Below are 17,737 nucleotides of genomic sequence, written 5' to 3'. Positions count from 1 at the left end.
GATCATTCTCTACTGTACCGTAGAAAACATTTACTTGTCGTCAGATGATAACATGATAATTTAGGGTATTCGTCGAGATATTTTACCTAAACGAAACTTCCTCCTTTGCTATAATGTTCTTCAACATATAAACTACCGCTAGGGAGCGCTAGTCTTCAACCTATCACCTATGACCTTAAAACAATAAACAACACGTGCTTACTGAAGAAATCATATAATGTGTTCATCATAGCCCATACGTACGAGTACACACACACAAAGGCAACGCTTAATTGGAATGTATAAAGTTCGAAACAAAACTACACAAAAGAATGTAATAAATATTTCCCACCTGATTGTAATGATATCAACTAAGTATCTGTTTACTTTAATCAGAGTGGATGTTTCTCTTCATGGAAATGGTCCAGCTTAGTAAAAAATGTCTTTAACCTTAGTTTGAAGTCTCAGACTATAAAGTAATCTTCGAAATGGTGTTTTTGTTAGTTTTGTCACAAATGTCAAAAGTAAAGTCACATGTGAAATCAACCACAAAATGTCGAACGTTATAATCTAAGTTTAAATTAATTCATACGAAGATTGGGTGTTTGGAAGTACGTTCTCAGCACCAACCTTAGACTAAGCAGGTAAAAGTAACAACACCTGAACATGCCATTTTTGAGCTGGTTAATTGTTTATTTTAATCACCGTACGTAGTTCACGAAAATAAATTTATTTTTTCTAAAATTGTTTAACAAAGAAAACGAGAAAATTCTGTACCACGATAACTTTCAAATATAGAAATTATTTTTTAAAAGGTTTTCATACTCTTATGAGTTTCGTCATATTCTCACCTTCAACACATTAAGAGCTGTTACAGGCAAACCTAATTTAACGTCTGATTCAATTGAAAATTTTGAAAAGTCCGTGGGGAATTTTTATAGGCACGAGCTACTCACCCAGTTGGACTTAAGTCTACCTCATCATTCTTGAGCGATTTCTAGTTTATTAGTATTAACCCGCGTGACACACCATCAACTCCTTCACGTATAGATTGATAATTTTCGAATTATTAGTAGAATTTATTCACTTTGATTGTTTCTTTTACGTAAACTTAGTTTATATATGATCATGTAATATTTTGTTTTTCTTTAAGCCGTCTTAGCGATGATTTGTTGACATTTTAAGAAGTGGAAATTATGTTCACGAAGAGTTTAAAATTTAGCTTATTCTGAGAGTTTAAAATTTGGCTCATCCTGGTTTATCTGCTCTACATTTGAGGAATATGTTGTTTTTCCACTTTTCGTTTAATGTTATTAAGGACTGTAGAATACATGCTGTGCTGCTGTTTGGTCTTAATCTAAAAGACCAAAATCCTTTAGTTTATACAGTATTAGTTTATAACTGTTTTGTGTTGATGTAAATGAATAAAACTTAAAAGGATTTCTTCCAGAAAGAAATCATGGAGATTTATTCGTGCAATGCTACGAAACATTATTTCATCAGAGAAATTGCACTAAAACACTTAGCACAGTAATCGTGAGCTCCAACACAGTAGTTCCCACCTTCTTTTAGTCTAAGGCCCCCTGTCTTAAAATGTGATTTTAAAATGCCTCCCCTACTTCTTTAGTATTCTGATTAAAAACAGTGCCGTACTAAAAATATATTATGTTCTTTCAACAAACTGTATCGTTTAATTAATTAAACATAATTTTTATCAACTTATTGTTGATTTAGAATCAAAATTAATTCAGCGTCTTTGTCTTCGACTTATTTATTTGGCGGGTTCTCAGAGAAAGCTTTGTGAAACACTGCTCTAACACACGTGCATTTATTTTTTAATATCATTATAAAAGTTCAGGTATGAAATGCTATCATAATTCAGTGAGCCTTGTTTCACTAGTCAACTGTTTGAAAAAAATTGAAAAACAAACGAAGAAAATATTATCCTTTTAGTCTTATATCCTGCTGTGTTCTGGAAAAGAAATTTCAAGGAAACTATTGAAGGACATTCTAAGACATAACTAGTCTTCCTTCCAAATGAACACTTACAATAGTTGTGACTATTTGGACTTAAATACTGTAAGAAAGACATGCAAAAAGTAGGGAAGTGTGAGAAGACAGAAACTGGATGTATGAAATGAGGGTTGATAGCAGTGGCAGATGGGCTGTAATTCACGCAGGTGTGAAGACCACGCTGAGATGACTTTTTTCGCAGCGTTCTCTCCCCTTCCCCTATCCAACCTCCCTTCAGTAAGCGGCCTAGGTAGATTTGGTTGAAGTTGTCCAAATAACCTGCCAGGCCAGTAACACTCCCGTGTTTCCCTGCTGGCGCTAATGTCTCTGTGGCAGTCCTATATGGGGCGCAGCTTCGTCTCCCTGACATAGCTCGAGCATGATAAATGACTCCCATTGGTCCTTCTTGGAATTTTACAACTGTTTTACAGCGTCGTTTGTAAGATTCGTTCTTCCATATGATGCAGTAGGCTGTCTTTTATGGCCAGAATTTACGGGAGGGGTGCTCAGGCTTTACTAAGCTGGACAGTTTCAGTATTATCAGCTGTAATAATTGTCTCGGATTTGCCCTTAATCCGGTGGCATTAATTCAAATATCTTCACTAAGCTGAGCAGTCATGTGGTGAACTTGAAGTTATTTCTCGTTCTAAAGGAACCGAAATACTGAACAAAGTTTATAAATTTTATTTCATGAATTATTCTATTTTCGATCTAGAATTTACTTAAGGCTAAAACAAAACAAAACAAAGAACAACACATTAATAACCCAGAATATAAAATTCACATTCTAAAGTTAACAGTGAATACTTATTCGTTAAATGTGATAACATTTGAAAAACAACAACTCTGTTTTGAAACTTTGAAAGTCCGGCTTAAAACATTTACTGTCACACATTATTCACCGTGTTAAAATTACAAAGACAACCAGTGGTAAACATTCCTGTTTCTATACAAGACCGTGCGTCCTGCTGATCTGCCCTTAAGCCTAATCCTTTTTACAAGTGTTTATAGCATGTACGTGAAAACTTGTTAGCAGTGCGTGATTCTACAGGCGCCACCAGGTGGCAGCTGGTCAACGGCCGATATTATTCACTGTTACAAGCCGAATAACAAGTTCTAGTGGTCGTAATTACCTTAAGCAACAATAACCGTAATTATTAATATTAAGAAAGGTTCTTTATCCATACTTTGCGTGTAGCAAAATGATAATTTGGTTCGGAAAGACAGGATAACATTTAGTTTTCAAAATCAATTCATGTTGCTTACATGTGGCAACGCGAAAATAACTTAACTTAAAGAGATACTTAATTTGTATATAACATAATTAATTAAAAAAAACTTATTTGTTTGCAGTTAAGCCCAAAGCTACACAATAGGATATCTGTGCCAATCACGGGTATCAAAACACGGTTTTTAGCGTTATAAGCCTTAAAACTCACCTCTATGTCATTGGAGGTCAGTTAGAAACTACAAGTGTTAAGTATATCGAGTTAAATACGTTGTTTACGTATCAATGGCTGTATATTTTGAATATTCTTCTAAGTTTCAATATTCAGTTCCTTCATGAAAGTACTTAGTTGTTTATTTAACCATGCACTGATTCAGAAGAAAATTTTACATAATATAATATTTTCTATATTATAAATAATATAGTTTATCTTGGTTTAAAAAACAACAACAACGAAAAAACTATGACGAAAGACATACGCCATTCCAACTAAATAATAAATTAGGGCCGTAGAAAATACAGCGATAATTTACGAACAGTTACTAACACGTTAAATTCATTTAACGTACTTATACAGTAGCGGGATAACTTTGAAAACAGTAAACAAAAGGGTATAAATGGAAACGTTATGGGATTGTTTTTCTCTTTGGTGTATGAGAAAACGAACTGCACAAGAGGACAAGCACATGCTAATAGTATAATTTGTTATTGGCTGTCATCCATCCAATCAAACAATGCCACGCTATTATCTATAAAACAGTTGAAGGTCGTATAATTATAGTAATAGCAGTGTATGGTTTCCAAAACAGAAATGTCTTGTATAAATAAAAGTTTTTGTTGGTGAAGTCTGACTCCATGTCACAGAATAAGGAGAAATTTAGCGTATCAAAAGAAATGTATGCGAAAATGTTGAAGAACACACGTGAAACTAGTGCTACGAACAGTTAAGGTATAGATCCAAAACGCTTCAACAATTTCGTAAAGTAACCTAGGGTATGTGCTTCACGCCAAACACGACAATCCAGTAGAGAACTTGTAAATGATGCGAACAGCAATATTCACATTCGTATCAACTGACCTTAGTGGATGTGCAGATATTTAAAAACTGGGGAAAAAAAATACTACAAACGAAAAGACCAGAACTGAAATTACATTTCATACAATAGGATGAGAATGGCTGGACGAAGGTTATCTCTACGTGTGAAACACAATTAAAATTGTTCATCCAATGACAGAAAGAAGAACGGTATTTAAGTGTTGATTGCAACTCAGTCAGCTGTGTTGGAGGTTTAAACAAACTAATTGCACCCTTAGTGTTGGCACGTGCATGCACATTCTTGTCAACTTTGTCATTCTATCAGAAAAAAAAAATGATGGGCAAGGAAAGAAACAATTCGAAGTATGTAACCTATATGGAGAAAGAATACCTGGAAGTAAAAAGAGACTGGTGGAATACTCGGTCTTGGTTTGACTTGTGTATAGTTCCGATACTGCTGTGTCTAAGAATACTAGTATATTTTACGATGATGCGTTTGCTGTCATTAGCATTTTCATTAATAATGCATTGTGCCACTTAGTTGTAAAAGTTCTTTGTTTGTAACTCGAGCATGTGTCGCCTGTACACTTCCATAATTATTTCCAATACTTTCTTTACAAATTAAACGTTATTTTTAATTCCATTTATGTAAAAATATTTTACAATATCTATAAAATTATTAACTTTGTCAAAACTTCCATATTATCTTCAACGTACAATTGTTATGTGTAAACGCCTTTCCTATGCCGGTGGAACATAATCGTAATTAATTATATTTGCCATTAAACATTAGTACTGGGTTAGATGTATTTTAACACTATATTCTTTATGTAGTTCCTTATGGATTAAAAAAAATCACTGGATCGTACTAGTGTTTAAATCATAGAATGTTTGTCGTATCCATTGTCGACGACGCGTTTAGCTCAGTACAGAACTCATCAGACCAGCTGAAACACAAGAAACACAGCAGCAGTCGGAACACTTTTTACATAAGGTATTTGTTACAACAACTATTTTTATGGCATGAACATCGTTTATAAGTTGGTTTCAACTGTTTCTATATTTATTTAAAAAGTATTATATCCATCAAGGTTTAATTAGAAAACACTTACTAATATCTTGTTTTTACAGGAAACTCCGTGTAATGGGGCTGCAAAGAATAACATGATTAAATTACACTACGTAACACAAATTTTGTTCCTGGATAATATGTGTTATTTTTTAATCGCTTATGTTATAAAAATACAGAAAATGGCCATTATTCCCTTCAAACTTTGCTTTTGTGACCCGGATAATGAAATTTAAAAATTAACATATTTTCTATGTAAAAAGGGGTAAATTTGTACATTTTCATTCACATAAGGTCTGAATAAAACAACATGTGAATCAAGATTTACAGTTATTTATACTAAAGTTATAGAAAAATGAACAAAAATGTTTAGAAGTGAGTAGTTTTTCGAGATTTGCGACTGTAATGTAAATCACTTTTACGTATCAGCCCCAAATATAGTCTCCCATCATGTTTTCGTTATACGCTCCCAGGTCACAAGAGTAAAGTTTGAAGAGAAAAATAGGTTTTTTCCATTTACTTTAGGCATAAGCAATCGGGAAATAACACTTTCTGCCCAGGAACAAGTAAGAGTAAATATTTTATTACATAGTGTTATTAACAGTGCCACTATAGTATAAACTCAATTATCTAAGCTATCAGCAGTTTTGTTTCATAAACTTTGAAACGGCTGCCAAAATTGAGAGTATGTCCACTCAATTTCCTCCTTTTATGACGAGGAGGAGGAGCAAGGGGTCCTCTGACGTCAAGATATCAAACAGGCTGAGAGATCTGTTTTATACTTATAAGAAAGATAAATCTTTGTAAGCTTGGATATGTAATTATTTTGCATATGTGCTGCAACATTATTTTTTCCTACTGTTCGACTCCAATAGTAATTTATGTTAGTGGTGTATTGTGTGTATAAATGGGGTAGCAGAGACTAGAGGTTTATGTTTTTGATTAATTATTGAAAAGCTGCGAGTTCAAAACTTGTCCGAGTCTACTTGCTGTGTCCTTAACCCAAGATTTTTTTCATTTTACCAACTGTAAGATGGGTGCCAGCTAATAGCTAAAGAATAACTTTTGATGGTTTAGCGTTTCGTTCAAAGGATGTATGAAAACATTCCCATCTGCTTGTGTCACAGAAAATCGGAGCTCTAACCACTGGCTTTAAGTGCTTTTAATACACCGAAAGGGTAAAATTGTCGGTAAAAGAACTGTCCACTACGTGATTGATCTGACAGAACGACCGACTTAAGTGACCTCTTCTCCTGAGAAATCTAATTTCTAGTTATGTTAATAACATAGCTAAACTTTGTTCATATCAAGAAATAAACAAAGGATCAATGGAAAACATTTTCTTAGAAATTACATGAAATATTATTCGCTTGGATTGAAAAAACAGATGTTATATACTAATGCAAACCGTGGGTGTAAAAACTAAAATGATTATTTCCACGTATCTAAAATCTACATATCAAATCAAAAGAAAGAATTCCAATCCAACCTGAGAAATGTTATAAACAGCTATTTTTGGAATACTGTTGATAAATATGATGATATATAGGAATAATCGGGGCCCATTGCGTCTCAGTGATTAGCGTGTGAAACTGTAGGTCCATGGTTCCTTTTGTTAATCACTTCACACATACACAAAAAAAAAACACCACCACTAAAACTCGTGTAGAAATAATAATGACATCCTATCATTCGAGTTGATAGTTGGTGGCGTTGACTAGCTGTCTTACTTCTGTACGATCACCTCAATATTAAAGACAGCAATATAGGCACCCAGTGTATCAGTAAACATTAGGAACAATCAATTCCACTTGGATGTTGGACTGATGTGGCTTTGCTATAAGAAAAACACACTCACATACCCACTTAGATGTAATTATCTATATTAAAATAAAGGAAATTATATTGAGAAAGATTCATTTGAGGTTTTGTTTACTTGTATAACGCACAAAGAAATTAGAACTGCATTAAATAGGACATAAGTTTAATGAAATATCTTTATCTTCTTATTAAAGAAATATAATTAAATATACTTTGAAAACAAAATTATTTAAAACTAAAACGAAAATAATCGATATTTAATGCCAATCAGATCCAGTTAATTTCTTTGGACTAAAAATTAAAATACACTTTGGAAGACAGTAATTATTAAAAAAAAACCCGAAAATAATCAGTATTCAGTGCTTATAAGGTCCACGAAATCCATTTTGACTAAATAACGCAAACTAATATGTATTTATTTATGGAGTAGCAACTTTGACAAACAGCATCAGTTTTTTGAGAACAACTTTAAAGAACGCGACCATCGAGACACAAGCAAATATGACAAAACCAGAATCTAAACTTTCTAATCAAATTATTAAATTTGTGACAAGATTGAAAATAGGAAAATTTAAGCTTTTGTCTCAGCAAAATAAAATAATTGTTTGTTTTGATTTTCGCGCATAGCTACACGAGGGCTATCTACGCTAGCCGTCCCTAATTTGGCGGGGTAAGACTAGAAGGAAAGATCTAGTCATCACCACCCATCGCCAACTCTTGGGATACTCTTTGACCAACGATTGATCGACACATTACAACGCCCTCACGGCTGAAATGGCGAGCATATTTGGTGTGATGGGGAAAATAAAATAATATGACTATTTAACACAAAGAATTTGTTTTGTATAATAACATTTTTAATTGACCTCGCAGATGAAGTAACATGTTTGTCATCCAAACAGATAAAGGACGGTAAGTTATATAATCTTAATTTTGGAATTCATAAATCAACAAATTACTCTACATTAATAAGTTATGCAAAAGTTAATTAATGTAACTAAATTTGTTTTTACTGAAAAACGAAATGTGGTACAGCGGTAAATCTATGAACTACAACGCCAAAATCCTTGGCTCGATTCCCTCGATAGATATAGCAAATAGCTAATATGTCTTTTTCTCTAAATGAAAGAAACAAACAATGAAATATAATAGGTGATATGAATTTATTAATATTTACAAAGCATTTTGCAGAAAAAAAATCCTGTCATGAAACCCGTGTTCCAAAATACATATTTTGTTTCATTTGCAATAAACAGTATAAGCCTTTGAGTAAATATTAGCAAAACAAAAATAGTTTTATTTAATTAATTCAGTGCTAAAACACAGAGTACAAAAGTATATGAAACCTAGTGTATTGGATACAAAAATGTCTGCACCAGAACTATTTTTTTAACCCTTTGCCACGAAATATTATATCTGATGAATAAATATATTTTATTTTCATACTAGGTACAAAAATAAAATTTATGAGAATCTCAAAATTGTTCATATAGCCTCGTAGCTACCCTTAAATAATAATTTTTTCATAATACAATTTTTTATGATGCATCAGTTAAGTTTTAAGACATAATATAATTGTAGTAATGAAATGTGTTTTATATTCATTCACTATTTGCCTAAAATTTGAAAGATGTAATTATATTTCGAAAACCCCAAAACAGAAGTAGCATTAAATAAAGTAAAAGTTAAACAATAGATTAAACAATGATACTTTTACATCTGTAAAATGTTGCTTAAACTAAAAGTTTGAGTAATATGAAATAAGCTCTTTAATATATGTACATTAAGCACATTATGTCTCAACACAGAAACGCTTATATTAAGTAAAATACGACTAATTCTCTTCAGTGTTTTGTTAAATATTTAATTGTTCATTTTCTTTTTATTTGGGTTTCTCGCTTGTACAGTGGTAAGTATATGGATTTACAACGCTAACATTAGCGGTTCGATTCCCCTCGGTAGATACAGTACGTTTTAGCTTTGCTAAAAGAAAAACATTTTTTATTTAGTGGTATATACTATCTATGTATCTGATACATTTGATGTTAATTTGTAATTAATACAATATCCTTTGTCTATAGGACATTATTTTCAATTAAACAAATATAATACTACAGAATAGAACAACTCAAATAATCTAAGTTATAGAATAAGTAGCCTAACTCTTAATAAATATTGTTTTAGTTTTCAAATTTAGAATTGTAGTTCAGTTTCTTAATCCAATATAGTAAAAGACAAAACACTTGAATATTAATTCAAAATACAATAATACTATTAATGTATGTTTAAATTAAATATTCAATTACGTATATTGCTCAGTAAACATTAAACTCGAAATATTATTGAAACTACAATGCCAACAACATGCGAATTAGATAATTATCAACACTTGTATAATATTTCAAGCCACAGTGTTTCTTAACCTGTGCGTTTTATGTAAGTATGTTGCTTGTGAGAAATTAATTAATATAAAAAAAATCCAATAAACATACTATACTTTTGCATACCAACTTTATACTGTCTTACCCGTCAGCTCCCCAGTGGCTCAGCGGTATGTCTGCAGACTTATGACGCTAAAAATCGGGTTTCGACACCCGTGGTGGGCAGAGCACGGATAGCCCATTGTGTAGCTTTGTGTTTAATTCAAAACAACAACTTACCCTAAAATAATATTCTGAAATTAATATTGGAGTGTGTACTAGCACTATCTGCTTAGGGATGGCACTGAGTGCCGAATTAAAACAATACAAAATAAATCTGCATTTGCTTTTCTACAGGTTATCAGAAGCTAGAAACGAAGAGCTTCTCAGCACTTCGCTCTTTCTTCGGGGCCCGGCATGGCCAAGTGGTTAAGGCATTCAACTTGTAATCCGAGTGTCGCGGGTTCGAATCCCCGGCACACCAAACATGCTCGCCCTTTCAGTCGTGGGGGCGTTATAAACTTACGTTCAATTCCCCTATTCGATGGTAAAAGAGTAGCCCAAGAGTTGGCGGTGAGTGGTGATGACTAGCTGCCTTCCCTCTACTCTTACTCTGCTAAATTAGAGACGGCTAGCGCAGATAGCCTTCGTGTAGCTTTGGGTGAAATTCCAAACAAACAATCTTTCTTCGGCATACATGCCGCTTTTCAGTTATCCATAGGGTCCTAAAGTCGAAAACTGGCGAATAACCAAAACAGAGATTTCTTATTATCGTTCTTCAAAAGGCCTATCACCTATCTTGTTTTGCCAGTAACTATACTTTTGTCATCAGTCTTCACGATCTCTGACTACCTGTTTTATTATTATCTTATGCAAAATTTATAAAACTTTAGAATACACTCTATAACCTAGTAAGCTAGGTAAGCCATCTTATGATAAAAAGGAAACAAAGAATTATAGAGAAAAATTATTACCAAATGAAAAAACAACCTATGTATAGCTGGCTACTGAACTTGAGAAATGGAACCAAACAAGATAGGGCTAGGAGTGGACGTACCACTTGATCCGGCTAATACATAATATATTAAGATATCTCGATTTATATGGAGAATAAAATCCCCACTTTACTGGAATCCACATGTTACTCTACCGTGAATTAGTGTTAAAAGTAGTATTTTAAAGTTAACTAAAGGAAAGGTATAATGAAGAAAGCTAAACATTTGTTAAATTACGAAGCTTTCGATAGACAAAGTCGGTCAAATGACATGCCTGCTTCCGTTCATGTCCTGTTTGGTTGCTGTTTTTAAAACTCAATAGTAAGCTCTTCATAGCCTTTTCATTTATAGATAACTTTTCCTTATACTTATATTTTAGTTCTGTAGTTTATTATATGAATATTCTTTTATTATTGTGAACATTTGCATTTAAAAGTTTTCTTGCGAATATATATTTGTACAATTTATACCAGATATTTATAGAAGTGACTGCTATAAATGATTACGAATCAAAAATTTATAAGGATTTATATATTGTTGTTAAGGTTATTTAAAATTGGAAACACGAAATCTTTTCAATGTTATACAGTTTCATTGAGAAATTATATTTAATGAAAATTATTCTATAATAAGACAGAAACATTTAAGTAAAGTTTAATCCAAGGTCAGAAAATATCACGATTTTCTTCTATCAACTAAAACTATATTGTTTAGCATGAAACATCGAATTTCTATGTAATGTGATTAATAAAAACAAAACAAGTATTTTTTATTTAAAAAAATCCAGTATTATAACATCATATAAATATATATAATTTCAAGACCCGCACGTGTTCATTTTTAGTGGATCAAAGACGTTACACGTTTAAGCAAAATAAATTGAGATGTGACTGATAATCAGCGGCACCTGTAGGTATTCTAAATAATTATTCCTTTAATATAACAGAATATGACTTCTAAGGAGATATAGTTTTACCTTCACTTACAATCCTGGAGCCATCTAGTATAAAAGTATAAAAAACGAAATAAACTAATTTTCTTTAATGTAGTTCGAAGGGAATTTGGGGTTTTTACTCACAATATAACATTTTAATTTTATTCATATCCGCATTCACTTCGATTTTTTGTACTTCGTACAAAAGTACTAAACAGATACAAATGAACTCTTGCATAAATTCTGAACGGAACTTATTAACCCTCTTACCATCAATATATCAAAGACTGGAAATAAGTAACACTCTTATCATCAAGGTACTAAAGACCGAAATATTTGTAACCCTTTTATCATCAAAATATCAAAGATTGGAATTCGCTAGCTAACTTTATTATTATCAAGACGTCAAAGGTTATAAATTAATAACCATCCTATCACCAAGATATGAAACACAGGAAATAAGCAACACTTCATTTTAAGGTCCTGTAACTCTGTCATTGTTTCCTTTCATATCATCATAAAAACAACTTGTTCTTCTTTGTTTACAAGTAACTTATGTTTATTAATCATTCTTGCTATATATTATCCCAATGAAGAGTGTTGTTTAACAAACACTTTATACAACGGTTTTACTAGAATAACATCAGTTAAGTGCTTCATCTAGAAACTAATAACAATACTATAATGAAGTACACAATTTGTACCAAGTACCAAGGCAATTGAAAACACTTATCTAGACACTATAAATAATAATATCAAAGTGTCACATAGTGTTATTTCTTGTTTCACATGGGCATTATAACGGCCTTCTTTTGGCTGATTTATATACCATACAGGCTAAAATGAGTCAAGGAAGGGTGTAAATTATAGATCCTGATGAAATACGACATCTGAACTTTGTACAAGAGTATTGCTATTCTATTGTATTTTATTTAACGGTTAACTGCTTAAAATTTAATCCGCTAAAAGAAATCTGTATTTTCTATCTGTTGCTCAGTACAAAGCTACACAATAAGCTATATATGCTGTGCCAGCTATGAATATTGAAACATTTTTAGCGTCTAATTCTATGGACTTACGCGTTGAACCATTAGAGGTCTAAAATAAATACTTAATAAAGTTAAATATTTATGATGATACATGTAAATGAAACGCTTTATTTCAATTTTATTTTAAAAATTGTACGATTTGTGTTTTGTGCTGGTTGTTTGTTTTTTAAGGCTAAAAAGGACAGGCATTGTTCAGTTTATTTCTTATTAAAATAAAGTTTTTAAACAGAAAAAAATTAATTTGTTTACAAGTACTAACAAAGTAAGTTACAGCTTTTCTTCGGTAATGATTTTGTCTTTATTAGTTTGCTTCTTCTTCATGGGTATTTGGGTATATTGGAAAGTTTGATACCCAGGGGGGTCAGGTAAAAAGACCTCTTCCTCCATCCCTAACTTTTTCATCTTCAGCTACCACTATGTTGTAACCCACAGTACTCCAGCCCTTTTCAGGGGAATATCCATATACTGTCTTGAATTGCTTTATTTATTTATTTATTGTTTTAAAAAACCTATTTATAAAGATATTTATAAACTACGTATATTATACTAATTCTAAACGTCTAGTGCTTGGTGGTTTGCTTGATTTCTGTTTCTTAAATATATATTCATATGAGAGAGGTACTTAAGGCTATCGTTCATCATGTACGTGGTATCTGTCAATATCACACAATAAATCATGTTTATGCCAATTTTTATTAAAATAATTCTCTTTATTAGTTGGTGGAAAGGTGTGGTTAGTTTAAATTTCGCGCAAAGCTACACGAGGGCTGTCTCTGCTAGCCATCCATAATTTAGCAATGAAAGACGAGAGGGAAGGTAGCTGGTCATCTCCACCTCTTGTCAACTCTTGTGCTAACGAACAGTAGAATGTCATAAGTTTCTCCACTGCTAGAAGGACAAGCATGTTTAGTGGGAGAGGGTTTCTAACCCGCGACTCTTCGATTGTGAATCAAACACCCTCACCACCTGGCCATGTAGGTCTTCTGGAAAAGAAAGCCATGTGACAGTTAATTTCATAGTATAGCTTAAAGTTCATTGTCAAAGATTGTGATTTGTATTTATATAATTTTAAACCTTACTGGAAGTAGATATCTGGTGGTTATTATCAAAGTTTAAACCTCATTGGAAAAGAAATTATGTGGTGATTATTCATATAGTTTGAGTCTCTGTGGAAAAGAAATTACGTTGTGTTATTTTTGCAGTTTAAAACTCATTTGAAAGATAATACATGGTGGTTATTCTTAAAGCTTAATCCTCATTCGTAAGGATGTTACGTGCTAATTACTGTTAAGGTTTAAAACTCCCGTTATTTGTCACACTAATAATATGGACAGTAAAGTGTATTTTGAATATTTTTGACATAGAACGACGTTATATGCCCCATTATTATTATATAAGAGTCAAGCCTTACTATTGTTAAAGTCTACGGATTTACAATGCTAAAATCAGTGATTCGATTCCCCTCGGTGGACTCAGCAGCTAGTCCTATGTGACTTTGCTATAAGGAAAACACACATAAACCATTGTTAGGTTAGTTTAACTCAAGGGATAACGTTGGACCTGATCCTTGCTAGTTTGTCGATTGTGTGCGCACATTGTAAGCCAAATATTGCATACATTGCCATGAACTTAATATACCTACAAGCTATGTAAACTGGAAAACGTGAATAACACATATATACAAGTACATAACGAAAACCGTTTCCTCACATTCATCATTGGTAATCAACAATCTCTAACAAAAGGCTGACAATTTTGAACCATGGTTTATGGTTTCGACATATCTACTGGTGCTTCTATCACAAGTGGTAATTGACGACAAAACGCACAGTAAAACACTGGTTTTAGAAGTAAAGTTGCATTATTTTATGTTGTAGTACCCTTGGTGTCTACTGTCTAAATATTTTTAAAGATAGTTTCTAACCTTGTTTTCAGTGTCAAGGGAAATTTTCACTTTATTAAGGTTATCTGGCCTACCGAAGTCTGATAACTCTGTAGTATATTATAGATGTACTTGTTTTAGAATGATGTCAGTAGCCAACCTGAGAAAAAACAGGGATGTGGGAGGCTTCTTGTCCCATTGCTGAGGTCTGAAGACAAGACTTCTGTTTGAAAAGTTATGAGCTTTTAGATTATTTTAGCTAAATACTGAGCTTGAAATGACAGGACAGTATTAAAATACAGAGTGAAACTGCGTCCCATTGAAGTGTGTTTATAAAAAACCCATTGTCACTATTGTTATTGTTGAACATTATTAATATACAGTTACGACAGAAAGTGTTTGTACCCCTGCGTCGTGAGTAGTTTTTTCCTCATAATTTAAGAAGTATCATGATTAGGATAATGAAAGTAGAGTACATTATAAATATTACACTACCACACATCTACATAAATTATTATGTAAATTGAACGACAAATAAACTGTTTATAGACAAATAACCAAACATAGGAGGGGCAGAAAGTGTTCGTGCGTTTACTTTAATGGTCAGTTGTGTAACCTTTCAGGTGAATTACTTGGCGCAATCTCTCCTCATAACCCTCCATGATCGTTTGACAGTACTCGACTGGTATTTTCTTCCATTCTTCTTTACAGAAGGCCCCCAACTCATACAAGTTTTTCGGGTGACGCTGATGAACCCTGGTCTTCAACTCATGCCAAACGTTTTCAATTGGGTTGAGATCGGGTGACTGCGATGGCCACTACAGAACGCTTATATGGTTCCTCTGTAACCAGGATTGCACATATTTCGATGTGTGCTTAGGGTCATTGTCATGCTGGAAGATCCAACGACTCCCAAGCCGCAAGTTCCGAGCATCATTCTTTATATAAGTGCCTAATATAACGTATTCTTATTTTTTCATGATTCCGTTGACGCGGTGAAGGCTGCCTACATCAGAAGAGCTGGAGGAACCCCATAGCATGATCAAGCCACCTCCGTGTTTAACTGTAAGGACGGTGTTCTTTGGAAGATTTCGTTCCCCAGTTCTGTCGTAACTGTAAAGTAATCAATTTGACAAAAGAAAACAAGAACTAAAGGAATTCTTTATCAGTATTGAAGATATAATTGTATATTTGTGTGTCACATTTTTGAAAATTAATCGTCACATAGAAACATTTAATAACAACATTTTACTGCCTTGATGTTTGAGTTTTGATTTCATTTACTATATGTGTTTAAATCTCAAAATATAACAAACATTTTTTTATATCTTTGTTTTCTGTTGCGGCAAACTTTTACTTTAAAATTGCAGATGTTAATTTTACCAACATGCTTTGTTTTGTTTGTTTGTTTTGAATTTCGCACAAAGCTACTCGAGGGCTATCTGTGCTAGCCGTCCCTAATTTAGCAGTGTAAGACTAGAGGGAAGGCAGCTAGTCATCACCACCCACCGCCAACTCTTGGGCTACTCTTTTACCAACGAATAGTGGGATTGACCGTAACATTATAACGCCCCCACGGCTGAAAGGGCGAGCATGTTTGGCGCGACGGGGATGCGAACCCGCGACCCTCAGATTACGAGTCGCACGCCTTAACTCACTTGGCCATGCCGGGCCGCCAACATGCTACACTAAGGTTTACACATTAAGGATATTCTCTTACAGCATATTGCAGGCTACAAAAGGTTCGCATAGTAAGGATATACTATTGTAACACACTATAGGTTAGAAAGAGCACACACACAAAGTAAAAATATATGCTATTAAACATACTACAGGCAACACAAAGTTTACACACTAAAACTTTGCTGTTGTAACATACTGCTGGCAACAGAAGGCTCACATAGTAAGGATATACCATTGTAACATGTATATGACATTCGGGTATTTTACACTTTGCATGTTTAATTAACAATCGTGCATTAAATAGTTATTAAGCATACTGTGAAAAGCAAACACAGTAACGAGATCTTCTGAGGTAAAATTCTACCGGCGATTTAAGTTTACAAACTTAAACACTAAAATCGTGGATTTGAATTCCTTGCGGTAGAAAGCGTGCAGATAATAATTGCATAGATTTACACGTCAATTTCTTGTAAAGACAATTTGAGTAACAAACAATATTATTGTAGTTAATTTGTTGTTTTTTTCTGAATTTCGCGCTAACCTACTCTAGGGCTATCTGCGCTATCCGTTCGTAATTTAGCAGTCTAAGACTAGAAGGAAGGCAGCTAGTCATCACCACCCATCGCCAACTCTTGAGCTACGTTTTTATCAACGAAAAGTGAGGTTAACTGTAACATTATAATTCTCCCACAGCTGAAAGGGCGACGAGTGTATGCAGGTGAAGAGCTTCCAACTCGTGACCCGAAGACTGGGAGTCGAATACTCTAACCATTAGGCCATTCTTAAAACTAAAGTAACATCCACATTCTGATAATAATAATGATACACAGATGTTTCAAATCGAACGTTTCTCTCGAACACTTGTAATAATAAAAGTGACTGTTATGAAAATTAATTAGACCTTATTTCTTTCTTAGTGTACACTGGATTTACAAAGTGTAATAACTAAAACATTGTGAGAAAACTAAACTTCATTTTCTCGCTTTCGTCTTTCAAACACCAACCAGTATTATTAAAAATATTTCTTCTCTTTTTTTTGTCAAGAAATAATTAACCTTTTGGATTTTCGTTTTACAGCCCACGTGCGCACGAACTTTAAACGCGAAATAGAAGATAACCGCCAGACAACATGGTCGAAACTGAACAACGAAGAGAAGATGTTAAAAAGAATAAACAAATATGGTTCAGAAGATTAGACCAAGTGTTGTATTATTTTATGTTATTAAAATGTAATAAATGTTTCATTGTGATGGTCGTTAGTGTCCGTTGTTAATACTAGAATTAAATCTTACCACATAACTATCCTGATAGTGCAGATGTTGAAGTTATTTCACTTTAAAACTATAAAGCGTTAAAACATTTTAAACTAAAAATGCAGTAAATATACAACATAACTGCAGTAGCTTCCTCGTAGTAAAGAGACAAAAGTATAACATTAATGATTCAGTATTTCTGTTGTGTAAGTGTACTAATATTTTATTGTAAAAGTGCATCAAATATAACGGTAGTTACTTCCGTGTAAAAGTTAAAAAATAAAAGTTCTAATTTATTTTAGTAAATTTTACAATAATAATGGTATATAGAATTTTTTTCATAAGGGTCATGGAAAGGAAAGTCACATGGTGGTT

General features: G+C 33.1%; 1 long non-coding RNA gene across 4 annotated transcripts in view; it reads left to right on the top strand.

Annotated features, from left to right (window-relative positions):
- The window catches only part of LOC143237895 (uncharacterized), a 199,689-nt gene extending 182,165 nt beyond the window's left edge, over nt 1-17,524 (top strand). For 2 of the 4 annotated variants that reach the window (XR_013020322.1, XR_013020320.1), the window contains exons 3-4: nt 15,428-15,491; nt 17,187-17,522. This is a non-coding gene — a long non-coding RNA (uncharacterized LOC143237895). Of the gene's footprint in view, nt 1-15,137; nt 15,492-17,186 lie in introns of all 4 variants that reach the window. The other 2 variants (XR_013020321.1, XR_013020319.1) reach the window with 2 other exon arrangements.
- The last annotated feature ends 213 nt before the right edge of the window (nt 17,525-17,737 follow it).

The sequence above is a fragment of the Tachypleus tridentatus genome, chromosome 13, assembly GCF_004210375.1.
Source record: "Tachypleus tridentatus isolate NWPU-2018 chromosome 13, ASM421037v1, whole genome shotgun sequence".
Taxonomy (NCBI): domain Eukaryota; kingdom Metazoa; phylum Arthropoda; class Merostomata; order Xiphosura; family Limulidae; genus Tachypleus; species Tachypleus tridentatus.
The sequence above is the reverse complement of the archived record's forward strand: the minus strand, read 5'-3'. Positions and strand labels throughout refer to the sequence as shown.